Raw genomic sequence first — 16614 nt, forward strand, 5'->3', positions numbered from 1 at the left:
ACCTGTCCCACATCATTATACCTCTACATACCTGTCCTACATCATTACACCTCTCTATGGGGGTCATTCCGAGTTGTTCGCTCGCAAGCCGTTTTTAGCAGCTTTGCACACGCTAAGCCTACGCCTACTGGGAGGGAATCTTAGCTTCTTAAAATTGCGAACGAAAGATTCGCAATATTGCGAAAAGACATCTCTGTGCAGTTTCTGAGTAGCTCCAGACTTACTCGGCATCTGCGATCAGTTCAGAGCTTGTCGTTCCTGGTTTGACGTCACAAACACACCCAGCGTTCGCCCAGCCACTCCTCCGTTTCTCCAGCCACTCCCGCGTTTTTCACAGAAACTGTAGCGTTTTTTCCCACACGCCCATAAAACGGCCTGTTTCCGCCCAGAAACACCCACTTCCTGTCAATCACATTACGATCGCCTGAACGAAGAAAAAGCCGTGAGTAAAATACCTAACTTCATAGCAAATTTACTTGGCGCAGTCGCAGTGCGAACATTACGCATGCGCACTAAGCGGAAAATCGCTGCGATGCGATGAAATTTACCGAGCGAACAACTCGGAATGACCCCCTATATACCTGTCCCACATCTTTACACTTCTACTTACCTGTCCCACATCATTACACCTCTATATACCTGTCCGACATCATTACACTTCTATATACCTGTCCCCACATCACTACACCTCTACATACCTGTCCTACATCATTACACCTCTACATACCTGTCCCCACATCATTACACCTCTACATACGTGTCCTACATCATTACACCTCTATATACCTGTCCCACATCATTGCACCTCTACATACCTGTCCCACATCATTTACACCTCACCATACCTGTCACACATCATTTACACCTCTACAGTCCCGTCACACATCATTTACACCTCTACCAACCTGCCCTGCCTCTTTTACACTTCACCATACATGCACCACCTAATTTACACCTCACCATACCTGTCCCACATCATTACACCTCTACATACCTGTCCTCACATCATTACACCTCTACATACCTGTCCCACATCATTACACCTCTACATACCTGTCCTACATCATTACACCTCACCATACCTATCCCACATCATTACACTTCAACATACCTGTCCCACATCATTACAACTCTACATACCTATCCCCATCATTACACCTCTACATACCTATCCCCCATCATTACACCTCTACATACCAGTCCCCCATCATTACACCTCACCATACCTGTCCCACATCATTACACCTCTACATACCTGTCCCACATCATTACACCTCACCATATCTGTCCCACATCATTACACCTGACCATACCTGTCCTACATCATTACACCTCTATGTACCTGTCCCACATCATTACACCTCACCATACCTGTCCCACATCATTACACCTCACCATACCTGTCCCCATCATTACAACTCACCATACCTGTCCCACATCATTACACCACTACATACCTGTCCCACATCATTACACCTCTACATACCTGTCCCCCATCATTACACCTCACCATACCTGTCCCACATCATTACATCTCACCATACCTGTCCCACGTCATTACACCTCTACATACCTATCCCCATCATTACACCTCTACATATCTGTCCCCCATCATTACATCTCACCATACCTGTCCCACGTCATTACACCTCTACACACCTGTCCCACATCAATACACCTCTACATACCTTTCTCACATCATTACACCTGACCATACCTGTCCTACATCATTACACCTCTACACACCTGTCCCACATCAATACACCTCTACATACCTGTCTCACATCATTACACCTGACCATACCTGTCCTACATCATTACACCTCTACACACCTGTCCCACATCAATACACCTCTACATACCTGTCTCACATCATTACATCTCACCATACCTGTCCCACATCATTACACCTCTACATACCTATCCCCATCATTGCACCTCTACATATCTGTCCCCCATCATTACACCTCACCATACCTGTCCCACATCATTACACCTCTACATACCTGTCCCACATCAATACACCTCTACATACCTGTTCCACATCATTACATCTCACCATACCTGTCCCACATCATTACACCTCTACACACCTGTCCCCCATCATTACACCTCACCATACCTGTTCCACATCATTACATCTCACCATACCTGTCCCACATCATTACACCTCACCATACCTGTCCCACATTATTACACTTCACCATACATGTTCCACATCATTACACCTCTACGTACCTGTCCCCCATCATTACACCACTACATACCTGTCCTACATAATTTACACCTCACCATACCTGTCCCACAACATTACACCTCTACATACCTGTCCCACATCATTACACCTCTACATACCTGTCCCACATCATTACACCTCACCATATATGTCCCACATCATTACACCTGACCATACCTATCCCACATCATTACACTTCATCATACCTGTCCCACATCATTACAACTCTACATACCTATCCCCATCATTACACCTCTACATACCTGTCCCCCATCATTACACCTCTACACACCTGTCCCCCATCATTACACCTCACCATACCTGTCCCACATCATTACATCTCACCATACCTGTCCCACATCATTACACCACTACATACCTGTCCTACATCATTTACACCTCACCGTACCTGTACCACATCATTACACCTCTACATACCTGTCCCACATCATTACACCTCTACATACCTATCCCCATCATTACACCTCACCATACCTGTCCCATATCATTACACCACTACATACTTGTCCTACATCATTACACCTCACCATACCTGTCCCACATCATTACACCTCACCATACCGGTCCCACATCATTACACCTCACTATACCTGTCCCAGATCATTACACCTCTACATACCTGTCCCACATCATTACACCTCACCATACCTGTCCCACATCATTACACCTCTGCATACCTGTCCCACATCATTACACCTCTACATACCTGTCCCACATCTTTACACCTCACCATACCTGTTCCACATCATTACACCGCACCATACCTGTCCCACATCATTACTCCTCACCATACCTGTCCCACATCATTACACCTCACCATAAATGTCCCACATCATTTACACCTCCACATACCTTTCACACATAATTTACACCTCTACATACCTGTCCCACATCATTACACCTCTACATACCTGTTCCACATCATTTACACCTCTACATACCTGTCCCACATCGTTTCAGCTCACCATACCTGTCCTACATCATTAAACCTCTACATACCTGTCCCACATCATTACACCTCACCATACCTGTCCCACATCATTACACCTCTACACACCTGTCCCACATCAGTACACCTCTACATACCTGTCCCACATCAATACACCTCACCATATATGTCCAACATCATTACACCTGACCATACCTGTCCCACATCATTACACCTCACCATACCTGTCCCACATCATTACACTTCACCATACATGTCCCCACATCATTACACCTCACCGTACCTGTCCCCCATCATTACACCACTACATACCTGTCCTACATCATTTACACCTCACCATACCTGTCCCACATCATTACACCTCTATATACCTGTCCCACATCATTACACCTCACCATATATGCCCACATCATTACACCTGACCATACCTGTCCTACATCATTACACCTCTACATACCTGTCCCCCATCATTACACCTCACCATACCTGTCCCACATCATTACAGCTCTACATACCTGTCCCACATCTTTACACCTCACCATACCTGTTCCACATCATTACACCTCACCATACCTGTCCCACATCATTACACCTCACCATACCTGTCCCACATCATTACACTTCACCATACATGTCCCACATCATTACACTGCACCACACCTGTCCCACATCATTACACCTCACTATACCTGTCCCACATCATTATACCTCACTATACCTGTCCCACATCATTACACCTCTACATACCTGTCCCACATCATTACACCTCACCATACCTGTCCCACATCATTACACCTCTGCATACCTGTCCCACATCATTACACCTCTACATACCTGTCCCACATCTTTACACCTCACCATACCTGTTCCACATCATTACACCGCACCATACCTGTCCCACATCATTACACCTCACCATACCTGTCCCATATTATTACACCTCACCATAAATGTCCCACATCATTTACACCTCCACATACCTTTCACACATCATTTACACCTCTACATACCTGTCCCACATCATTACACCTCTACATACCTGTTCCACATAATTTACACCTCTACATACCTGTCCCACATCGTTTCAGCTCACCATACCTGTCCTACATCATTAAACCTCTACATACCTGTCCCACATCGTTTCAGCTCACCATACCTGTCCTACATCATTACACCTCTACATACCTGTCCTACATCATGTACACCTCACCATACTTGTCCCCCATCATTTACACTTCTACTTACCTGTCCCACACAATTTACACCATACAATACCTGTGCCCATCATTTACACCTTACTCTACCTGCCCAACATCATTACACCCTACCCTACCTGTCCCACATCATTACACCTCCACGTACCTGTGCCACATCATTACACCTCACCCTACCTGTTCCACATCATTACACCTCTACATACCTGTCCCACATCATTACACCACCATACCTGTTCCCCATCATTTACACCTATACATACCTGTCCCACACAATTTACACCATACAATACCTGTCCCCCATCATTTACACCTTACTCTACCTGCCCAACATCATTACACCTTACCCTACCTGTCCCACATCATTACACCTCACCATACCTGTCCCACATCATTACACCTCTACTTACCTGTCCCACATCATTTACACCTTACACTACCTGCCCAACATCATTACACCTTATCCTACCTGTCCCATATCATTACACCTCTACATACCTGGCCCACATCATTTACACCTCTACATACCTGGCCCATATCATTTACACCTCTACATACCTGTCCCACATCATTACACCTCACCATACCTGTCTGACATCATTACACCTCACCATACCTGTCCCACATCATTTACACCTTATAATACCTGTCCTACATCATTTCAACTCACCATACTTGTCCTACATCATTACACCTCTACATACCTGTCCTACACAATTTACACATCTACATACCTGTCCCACATCATTACACCTGACCATACCTATCCCACATCATTACACCTTTACATACTTGTCCCACATCATTACACCTTATCCCACCTGTCCCACATCATTACACCTCTACATACCTGACCCACATCATTTACACCTCTACATACCTGGCACACATCATTTACACCTCTAGATACCTGTCCCACATCATTACACATCTACATACCTGTCCTACATCATTACACCTCACCATACCTGTCCCACATCATTACACTATACCATACATGCACTACATCATTTACACCTCACTATATTTTCCCACATCATTACACCTCTACATACCTGTCCCACATCATTGCACCTCACCAAACATGTCCCACATCATTACACTTCACCATACATGTCCCACATTATTACACTGCACCATACCTGTCCCACATCATTACACCTCACTATACCTGTCCCACATCATTACACCTCTACATACCTGTCCCACATCATTACACCTCACCATACCTGTCCCACATCATTACACCTCACCATATATGTCCAACATCATTACACCTGACCATACCTGTCCTACATCATTACACCTCTACATACGTGTCCCCCATCATTACACCTCTACATACCTGTCCCACATCATTACACCTCACCATACCTGTTCCACATAATTACACCTCACCATACCTGTCCCACATCATTACACCTCACCATGCCTGTCCCACATCATTACACTTCACCATACATGTCCCACATCATTACACCTCTACATACCTGTCCCCCATCATTACACCACTACATACCTGTCCTACATCATTTACACCTCACCATACCTGTCCCACATCATTACACCTCTATATACCTGTCCCACATCATTACACCTCACCATATATGTCCCACATCATTACACCTGACCATACCTGTCCTACATCATTACACCTCTACATACCTGTCCCCCATCATTACACCTCACCATACCTGTCCCACATCATTACACCTCTACATACCTGTCCCACATCATTACACCTCACCATACCTGTTCCACATCATTACACCTCTACATACCTGTCCCACATCATTACACCTCACCATACCTGTTCCACATCATTACACCTCACCATACCTGTCCCACATCATTACACCTCACCATACCTGTCCCACATCATTACACTACACCATACATGTCCCACATCATTACACTGCACCACACCTGTCCCACATCATTACACCTCACTATACCTGTCCCACATCATTACACCTCACTATACCTGTCCCACATCATTACACCTCACTATACCTGTCCCACATCATTACACCTCACCATACCTGTCCCACATCATTACACCTCTACATACGTGTCCCACATCTTTACACCTCACCATACCTGTCCCACATCATTACACCTCTACATACCTGTCCCACATCATTACACCTCTACATACCTGTCCCACATCTTTACACCTCACCATACCTGTTCCACATCATTACACCGCACCATACCTGTCCCACATCATTACACCTCACCATACCTGTCCCACATCATTACACCGCACCATACCTATCCCACATCATTACACCTCACCATAAATGTCCCAAATCATTTACACCTCCACATACCTTTCACACATCATTTACACCTCTACATACCTGTCCCACATCATTACACCTCTACATACCTGTTCCACATCATTTACACCTCTACATACCTGTCCCACATAGTTTCAGCTCACCATACCTGTCCTACATCAATAAACCTCTACATACCTGTCCCACATCGTTTCAGCTCACCATACCTGTCCTATATCATTACACCTCTACATACCTGTCCTACATCATTTACACCTCACCATACTTGTCCCCCATCATTTACACCTCTACTTACCTGTCCCACACAATTTACACCATACAATACCTGTCCCCATCATTTACACCTTACTCTACCTGCCCAACATCATTACACCTTACCCTACCTGTCCCACATCATTACACCTCCACGTACCTGTGCCACATCATTACACCTCACCCTACCTGTTCCACATCATTACACCTCTACATACCTGTCCCACATCATTAAACCTTACCATACCTGTTCCGCATCATTTACACCTATACATACCTGTCCCACACAATTTACACCATACAATACCTGTCCCCCATCATTTACACCTTACTCTACCTGCCCAACATCATTACACCTTACCCTACCTGTCCCACATCATTACACCTCACCATACCTGTCCCACATCATTACACCTCTACTTACCTGTCCCACATCATTTACACCTTACTCTACCTGCCCAACATCATTACACCTTACCCTACCTGTCCCACATCATTACACCTCCACGTACCTGTGCCACATCATTACACCTCACCCTACCTGTTCCACATCATTACACCTCTACATACCTGTCCCACATCGTTACACCACCATACCTGTTCCCCATCATTTACACCTATACATACCTGTCCCACACAATTTACACCATACAATACCTGTCCCCCATCATTTACACCTTACTCTACCTGCCCAACATCATTACACCTTACCCTACCTGTCCCACATCATTACACCTCACCATACCTGTCCCACATCATTACACCTCTACTTACCTGTCCCACATCATTTACACCTTACACTACCTGCCCAACATCATTACACCTTATCCTACCTGTCCCATATCATTACACCTCTACATACCTGGCCCACATCATTTACACCTCTACATACCTGGCCCATATCATTTACACCTCTACATACCTGTCCCACATCATTACACCTCACCATACCTGTCTGACATCATTACACCTCACCATACCTGTCCCACATCATTTACACCTTATAATACCTGTCCTACATCATTTCAACTCACCATACTTGTCCTACATCATTACACCTCTACATACCTGTCCTACACAATTTACACATCTACATACCTGTCCCACATCATTACACCTGACCATACCTATCCCACATCATTACACCTTTACATACTTGTCCCACATCATTACACCTTATCCCACCTGTCCCACATCATTACACCTCTACATACCTGACCCACATCATTTACACCTCTACATACCTGGCACACATCATTTACACCTCTAGATACCTGTCCCACATCATTACACATCTACATACCTGTCCTACATCATTACACCTCACCATACCTGTCCCACATCATTACACTATACCATACATGCACTACATCATTTACACCTCACTATATTTTCCCACATCATTACACCTCTACATACCTGTCCCACATCATTGCACCTCACCAAACATGTCCCACATCATTACACTTCACCATACATGTCCCACATTATTACACTGCACCATACCTGTCCCACATCATTACACCTCACTATACCTGTCCCACATCATTACACCTCTACATACCTGTCCCACATCATTACACCTCACCATACCTGTCCCACATCATTACACCTCACCATATATGTCCAACATCATTACACCTGACCATACCTGTCCTACATCATTACACCTCTACATACGTGTCCCCCATCATTACACCTCTACATACCTGTCCCACATCATTACACCTCACCATACCTGTTCCACATCATTACACCTCACCATACCTGTCCCACATCATTACACCTCACCATGCCTGTCCCACATCATTACACTTCACCATACATGTCCCACATCATTACACCTCTACATACCTGTCCCCCATCATTACACCACTACATACCTGTCCTACATCATTTACACCTCACCATACCTGTCCCACATCATTACACCTCTATATACCTGTCCCACATCATTACACCTCACCATATATGTCCCACATCATTACACCTGACCATACCTGTCCTACATCATTACACCTCTACATACCTGTCCCCCATCATTACACCTCACCATACCTGTCCCACATCATTACACCTCTACATACCTGTCCCACATCATTACACCTCACCATACCTGTTCCACATCATTACACCTCTACATACCTGTCCCACATCATTACACCTCACCATACCTGTTCCACATCATTACACCTCACCATACCTGTCCCACATCATTACACCTCACCATACCTGTCCCACATCATTACACTACACCATACATGTCCCACATCATTACACTGCACCACACCTGTCCCACATCATTACACCTCACTATACCTGTCCCACATCATTACACCTCACTATACCTGTCCCACATCATTACACCTCACTATACCTGTCCCACATCATTACACCTCACCATACCTGTCCCACATCATTACACCTCTACATACGTGTCCCACATCTTTACACCTCACCATACCTGTCCCACATCATTACACCTCTACATACCTGTCCCACATCATTACACCTCTACATACCTGTCCCACATCTTTACACCTCACCATACCTGTTCCACATCATTACACCGCACCATACCTGTCCCACATCATTACACCTCACCATACCTGTCCCACATCATTACACCGCACCATACCTGTCCCACATCATTACACCTCACCATAAATGTCCCAAATCATTTACACCTCCACATACCTTTCACACATCATTTACACCTCTACATACCTGTCCCACATCATTACACCTCTACATACCTGTTCCACATCATTTACACCTCTACATACCTGTCCCACATAGTTTCAGCTCACCATACCTGTCCTACATCATTAAACCTCTACATACCTGTCCCACATCGTTTCAGCTCACCATACCTGTCCTATATCATTACACCTCTACATACCTGTCCTACATCATTTACACCTCACCATACTTGTCCCCCATCATTTACACCTCTACTTACCTGTCCCACACAATTTACACCATACAATACCTGTCCCCATCATTTACAACTTACTCTACCTGCCCAACATCATTACACCTTACCCTACCTGTCCCACATTATTACACCTCACCATACCTGTTCCACATCATTACATCTCACCATACCTGTCCCACATCATTACACCTCACCATACCTGTCCCACATCATTACACCTCACCATACCTGTCCCACATCATTACACCTCACCATATATGTCCAACATCATTACACCTGACCATACCTGTCCTACATCATTACACCTCTACATACGTGTCCCCCATCATTACACCTCTACATACCTGTCCCACATCATTACACCTCACCATACCTGTTCCACATCATTACACCTCACCATACCTGTCCCACATCATTACACCTCACCATGCCTGTCCCACATCATTACACTTCACCATACATGTCCCACATCATTACACCTCTACATACCTGTCCCCCATCATTACACCACTACATACCTGTCCTACATCATTTACACCTCACCATACCTGTCCCACATCATTACACCTCTATATACCTGTCCCACATCATTACACCTCACCATATATGTCCCACATCATTACACCTGACCATACCTGTCCTACATCATTACACCTCTACATACCTGTCCCCCATCATTACACCTCACCATACCTGTCCCACATCATTACACCTCTACATACCTGTCCCACATCATTACACCTCACCATACCTGTTCCACATCATTACACCTCTACATACCTGTCCCACATCATTACACCTCACCATACCTGTTCCACATCATTACACCTCACCATACCTGTCCCACATCATTACACCTCACCATACCTGTCCCACATCATTACACTACACCATACATGTCCCACATCATTACACTGCACCACACCTGTCCCACATCATTACACCTCACTATACCTGTCCCACATCATTACACCTCACTATACCTGTCCCACATCATTACACCTCACTATACCTGTCCCACATCATTACACCTCACCATACCTGTCCCACATCATTACACCTCTACATACGTGTCCCACATCTTTACACCTCACCATACCTGTCCCACATCATTACACCTCTACATACCTGTCCCACATCATTACACCTCTACATACCTGTCCCACATCTTTACACCTCACCATACCTGTTCCACATCATTACACCGCACCATACCTGTCCCACATCATTACACCTCACCATACCTGTCCCACATCATTACACCGCACCATACCTGTCCCACATCATTACACCTCACCATAAATGTCCCAAATCATTTACACCTCCACATACCTTTCACACATCATTTACACCTCTACATACCTGTCCCACATCATTACACCTCTACATACCTGTTCCACATCATTTACACCTCTACATACCTGTCCCACATAGTTTCAGCTCACCATACCTGTCCTACATCATTAAACCTCTACATACCTGTCCCACATCGTTTCAGCTCACCATACCTGTCCTATATCATTACACCTCTACATACCTGTCCTACATCATTTACACCTCACCATACTTGTCCCCCATCATTTACACCTCTACTTACCTGTCCCACACAATTTACACCATACAATACCTGTCCCCATCATTTACAACTTACTCTACCTGCCCAACATCATTACACCTTACCCTACCTGTCCCACATTATTACACCTCACCATACCTGTTCCACATCATTACATCTCACCATACCTGTCCCACATCATTACACCTCACCATACCTGTCCCACATCATTACACTTCACCATACATGTTCCACATCATTACACCTCTACGTACCTGTCCCCCATCATTACACCACTACATACCTGTCCTACATAATTTACACCTCACCATACCTGTCCCACAACATTACACCTCTACATACCTGTCCCACATCATTACACCTCTACATACCTGTCCCACATCATTACACCTCACCATATATGTCCCACATCATTACACCTGACCATACCTATCCCACATCATTACACTTCATCATACCTGTCCCACATCATTACAACTCTACATACCTATCCCCATCATTACACCTCTACATACCTGTCCCCCATCATTACACCTCTACACACCTGTCCCCCATCATTACACCTCACCATACCTGTCCCACATCATTACATCTCACCATACCTGTCCCACATCATTACACCACTACATACCTGTCATACATCATTTACACCTCACCGTACCTGTACCACATCATTACACCTCTACATACCTGTCCCACATCATTACACCTCTACATACCTATCCCCATCATTACACCTCACCATACCTGTCCCATATCATTACACCACTACATACTTGTCCTACATCATTACACCTCACCATACCTGTCCCACATCATTACACCTCTACATACCTGTCCCACATCTTTACACCTCACCATACCTGTTCCACATCATTACACCGCACCATACCTGTCCCACATCATTACACCTCACCATACCTGTCCCACATCATTACACCTCACCATAAATGTCCCACATCATTTACACCTCCACATACCTTTCACGCATAATTTACACCTCACCATAAATGTCCCACATCATTTACACCTCCACATACCTTTCACACATAATTTACACCTCTACATACCTATCCCACATCATTACACCTCTACATACCTGTTCCACATCATTTACACCTCTACATACCTGTCCCACATCGTTTCAGCTCACCATACCTGTCCTACATCATTAAACCTCTACATACCTGTCCCACATCATTACACCTCACCATACCTGTCCCACATCATTACACCTCTACACACCTGTCCCACATCAGTACACCTCTACATACCTGTCCCACATCAATACACCTCACCATATATGTCCAACATCATTACACCTGACCATACCTGTCCCACATCATTACACCTCACCATACCTGTCCCACATCATTACACTTCACCATACATGTCCCCACATCATTACACCTCACCGTACCTGTCCCCCATCATTACACCACTACATACCTGTCCTACATCATTTACACCTCACCATACCTGTCCCACATCATTACACCTCTATATACCTGTCCCACATCATTACACCTCACCATATATGCCCACATCATTACACCTGACCATACCTGTCCTACATCATTACACCTCTATATACCTGTCCCCCATCATTACACCTCACCATACCTGTCCCCCATCATTACACCTCTACATACCTGTTCCACATCATTACACCTCACCATACCTGTCCCACATCATTACACCTCACCATACCTGTCCCACATCATTACACTTCACCATACATGTCCCACATCATTACACTGCACCACACCTGTCCCACATCATTACACCTCACTATACCTGTCCCACATCATTATACCTCACTATACCTGTCCCACATCATTACACCTCTACATACCTGTCCCACATCATTACACCTCACCATACCTGTCCCACATCATTACACCTCTGCATACCTGTCCCACATCATTACACCTCTACATACCTGTCCCACATCTTTACACCTCACCATACCTGTCCCACATCATTACACCTCACCATACCTGTCCCATATTATTACACCTCACCATAAATGTCCCACATCATTTACACCTCCACATACCTTTCACACATCATTTACACCTCTACATACCTGTCCCACATCATTACAACTCTACATACCTGTTCCACATAATTTACACCTCTACATACCTGTCCCACATCGTTTCAGCTCACCATACCTGTCCTACATCATTAAACCTCTACATACCTGTCCCACATCGTTTCAGCTCACCATACCTGTCCTACATCATTACACCTCTACATACCTGTCCTACATCATGTACACCTCACCATACTTGTCCCCCATCATTTACACTTCTACTTACCTGTCCTACACAATTTACACCATACAATACCTGTGCCCATCATTTACACCTTACTCTACCTGCCCAACATCATTACACCCTACCCTACCTGTCCCACATCATTACACCTCCACGTACCTGTGCCACATCATTACACCTCACCCTACCTGTTCCACATCATTACACCTCTACATACCTGTCCCACATCATTACACCACCATACCTGTTCCCCATCATTTACACCTATACATACCTGTCCCACACAATTTACACCATACAATACCTGTCCCCCATCATTTACACCTTACTCTACCTGCCCAACATCATTACACCTTACCCTACCTGTCCCACATCATTACACCTCACCATACCTGTCCCACATCATTACACCTCTACTTACCTGTCCCACATCATTTACACCTTACACTACCTGCCCAACATCATTACACCTTATCCTACCTGTCCCATATCATTACACCTCTACATACCTGGCCCACATCATTTACACCTCTACATACCTGGCCCATATCATTTACACCTCTACATACCTGTCCCACATCATTACACCTCACCATACCTGTCTGACATCATTACACCTCACCATACCTGTCCCACATCATTTACACCTTATAATACCTGTCCTACATCATTTCAACTCACCATACTTGTCCTACATCATTACACCTCTACATACCTGTCCTACACAATTTACACATCTACATACCTGTCCCACATCATTACACCTGACCATACCTATCCCAAATCATTACACCTTTACATACTTGTCCCACATCATTACACCTTATCCCACCTGTCCCACATCATTACACCTCTACATACCTGACCCACATCATTTACACCTCTACATACCTGGCACACATCATTTACACCTCTAGATACCTGTCCCACATCATTACACATCTACATACCTGTCCTACATCATTACACCTCACCATACCTGTCCCACATCATTACACTATACCATACATGCACTACATCATTTACACCTCACTATATTTTCCCACATCATTACACCTCTACATACCTGTCCCACATCATTGCACCTCACCAAACATGTCCCACATCATTACACTTCACCATACATGTCCCACATTATTACACTGCACCATACCTGTCCCACATCATTACACCTCACTATACCTGTCCCACATCATTACACCTCTACATACCTGTCCCACATCATTACACCTCACCATACCTGTCCCACATCATTACACCTCACCATATATGTCCAACATCATTACACCTGACCATACCTGTCCTACATCATTACACCTCTACATACGTGTCCCCCATCATTACACCTCTACATACCTGTCCCACATCATTACACCTCACCATACCTGTTCCACATCATTACACCTCACCATACCTGTCCCACATCATTACACCTCACCATGCCTGTCCCACATCATTACACTTCACCATACATGTCCCACATCATTACACCTCTACATACCTGTCCCCCATCATTACACCACTACATACCTGTCCTACATCATTTACACCTCACCATACCTGTCCCACATCATTACACCTCTATATACCTGTCCCACATCATTACACCTCACCATATATGTCCCACATCATTACACCTGACCATACCTGTCCTACATCATTACACCTCTACATACCTGTCCCCCATCATTACACCTCACCATACCTGTCCCACATCATTACACCTCTACATACCTGTCCCACATTATTACACCTCACCATACCTGTTCCACATCATTACACCTCTACATACCTGTCCCACATCATTACACCTCACCATACCTGTTCCACATCATTACACCTCACCATACCTGTCCCACATCATTACACCTCACCATACCTGTCCCACATCATTACACTACACCATACATGTCCCACATCATTACACTGCACCACACCTGTCCAACATCATTACACCTCACTATACCTGTCCCACATCATTACACCTCACTATACCTGTCCCACATCATTACACCTCACTATACCTGTCCCACATCATTACACCTCACCATACCTGTCCCACATCATTACACCTCTACATACGTGTCCCACATCTTTACACCTCACCATACCTGTCCCACATCATTACACCTCTACATACCTGTCCCACATCATTACACCTCTACATACCTGTCCCACATCTTTACACCTCACCATACCTGTTCCACATCATTACACCGCACCATACCTGTCCCACATCATTACACCTCACCATACCTGTCCCACATCATTACACCGCACCATACCTGTCCCACATCATTACACCTCACCATAAATGTCCCAAATCATTTACACCTCCACAAACCTTTCACACATCATTTACACCTCTACATACCTGTCCCACATCATTACACCTCTACATACCTGTTCCACATCATTTACACCTCTACATACCTGTCCCACATAGTTTCAGCTCACCATACCTGTCCTACATCATTAAACCTCTACATACCTGTCCCACATCGTTTCAGCTCACCATACCTGTCCTATATCATTACACCTCTACATACCTGTCCTACATCATTTACACCTCACCATACTTGTCCCCCATCATTTACACCTCTACTTACCTGTCCCACACAATTTACACCATACAATACCTGTCCCCATCATTTACACCTTACTCTACCTGCCCAACATCATTACACCTTACCCTACCTGTCCCACATCATTACACCTCCACGTACCTGTGCCACATCATTACACCTCACCCTACCTGTTCCACATCATTACACCTCTACATACCTGTCCCACATCATTAAACCTTACCATACCTGTTCCGCATCATTTACACCTATACATAC

Source organism: Pseudophryne corroboree, chromosome 6 (assembly GCF_028390025.1).
Source record: "Pseudophryne corroboree isolate aPseCor3 chromosome 6, aPseCor3.hap2, whole genome shotgun sequence".
Lineage (NCBI taxonomy): Eukaryota > Metazoa > Chordata > Amphibia > Anura > Myobatrachidae > Pseudophryne > Pseudophryne corroboree.